Here is a 2,181-nt window from a genome sequence, read left to right as displayed (position 1 = left end):
GATTTTAATCATAATTGAAGTGAAAAGTAATTCATAGATATTAATCATGTGTATATTTACTGTTTGATTTATCAATAAAATATATATTTAACAGAAAGTGTATTGTTTGTTAAGTACTTATTTTTTTTGCTAGGTTTTAATTTTTTTTTGCAAGTGGTAACAGCCCTTACCGGACATTGCTGCATCAAATTGAATAATACATGATCTAAATAATACCGCCCATTAATACAACTTAAAAAGTTTAGACCCAACAGATCATAGAATGCAAGATTATGATTGTTGTTAAATGAGTATAAAAATGTATTAGAGAGCTGGATACAATGAGCCATAGAATAGACTGAGAGAAGAGATTTTAAACCTCAACACTGTATGGCTACGTTTGCAGTTTTTTTTTTTAATTTGATAATTATTTTGGTCAAAGGTTTCCCTTGGGCTCTGCCATGGATTCCAAGTGTATATTCAAAGTAATAAGTACAAATACTTATTACTTGTATATATCTGTTAAAATGAATGTAAAATATAAAAAAAATTAGATAAGCGAAAATTTTAATATTGGCATTCAGAAACAAATTTATGGCAGTTAATCCTTACATCTCCTGGTTAATGATGTTCACTCTACATTTTTATTAGTTAGGAGATCAGTAATGACGCCAAACTTTCTTTCTACCATCTATTTTACAGAGTATCCAAATATACTATGACAGTTCCAAAAAGCGCATATAATATTACCAAGCATTTCAAAGTCAGGAAATTGGGTCTTACAAGCTCAAACATATAGCGACCACAAATCGAAGGCCTACTTATGCTGCAACTTATACAGATTTTGTAAGTAAGAACCATATTTATATTTTCTGTTCTATTTATATTCTATTCATAATATTGTATTGTACAAGACTTTTTATTATCGATAGTATAATATAGGTAAATAGATATCGTGAACACTCTGGATGTTGTCATGGACCCCTGGGATTCATGTGGACCATAATGGGAGTCACTGATTTAGATAGATAGATTAATTAATTTTGTTGTGATTTTCATATGGTGTAAAAGTTTGCATATGCACATGCCTATTTATTCATTTTTAACAAATAGGCAAAGTGAACTAATTGGAATGATTAAATGAGCTCTGTGTAGCAAACGTCATGATGAATGTAAAACAGTATTTATTTATTATTAAATCCATGCCATTCATTAGTTGGGTACAATTCGCCAAATAAACAAGTGTATGGTACATAGAGACAAAAAGCAGAGAACAGAGAGCAAGAGAGCAGAGAGAGAGTGCGCGCGTGTAAAGAGCGGCTCGCGAAATGCGCGCGCCTGTTCAGAATAAGGTACCAGGCAAAGCGAAACAGTGCATGGAGAGAGCTGCCGAGTTCTAGTGTCTATCCGGGCGAGCCGGGTCACGGGTATTCGTGCAAAACTACATCCGAAATACAAAATGATCTTCAGTTAAAAGATACCTTAAGACATCCCTAAAGACGCCGGTATAAATCAATTTTAATAGATTTAACATCAACAAAAAGTGTGATAAGTGTTAGTAGGAAAACTTCTTGCATATGTTTATTACTAAGTTTTATTAATGCTTGTTTTGTGTCAGTGACTTTGTACAATTAGTCATTTGGTCTCTTGTTGTGCTGTGAATATTATCTTATAGTAATATCAAAATTAACACTGCCAAAATAACTGTTGCTTTTTAACAAAAAAAAAAAAATGATTACCCCTAAATAGATATACAAAACATCAACAATCAACGACAGTGTTTTACTTAATTTACACTATATCCATTACCCATGTGTGTTTATCATCTCCCGCGCTTTGTGTGACAATGGACCGCGAAGTGTTCCCGCCTGTGCCGGTTTCAGAACGAGTGATTGGCGACAATCACGGCGTCTTCGGCGTCGTCTGGTAGAATGCAGGAATTGTATCGTGTGCAGGAGGAATATTGTTCTATGTTTTGTTGTTTTGTCCACTCGGGGGACTTATCTCAGCTCGTCAGTTCGGAGCGGGGCTTAGCCGCGAGGCAGCGAGTCCCGGGCGGAACTGTGCGACGGACGCCCGAGGGAGTGGAATGTGACGCGAAGGTCGAGTTACACGGAAGCGATCCAGGTAAAGAGAAATAAGGGATAAATAACACATAGCATTTTATTTGAAAAAGTATATGGTTTGTATATAAAACAGTCA

The 2,181-nt window shown here is 35.1% G+C and overlaps 1 pseudogene; it reads right to left on the bottom strand.

Annotated features, from left to right (window-relative positions):
• Nucleotides 1-1,610: 1,610 nt before the first annotated feature.
• LOC113373539 overlaps nucleotides 1,611-2,181 on the bottom strand; it is a 2,159-nt pseudogene continuing 1,588 nt past the window's right edge.

Source organism: Ctenocephalides felis, unplaced genomic scaffold (assembly GCF_003426905.1).
Source record: "Ctenocephalides felis isolate EL2017-DRISC unplaced genomic scaffold, ASM342690v1 CF-g0.4_SCAFFOLD_01604, whole genome shotgun sequence".
Taxonomy (NCBI): domain Eukaryota; kingdom Metazoa; phylum Arthropoda; class Insecta; order Siphonaptera; family Pulicidae; genus Ctenocephalides; species Ctenocephalides felis.
Note: the sequence above shows the minus strand (reverse complement) of the source record. Positions and strands in the feature narration are given on the sequence as shown.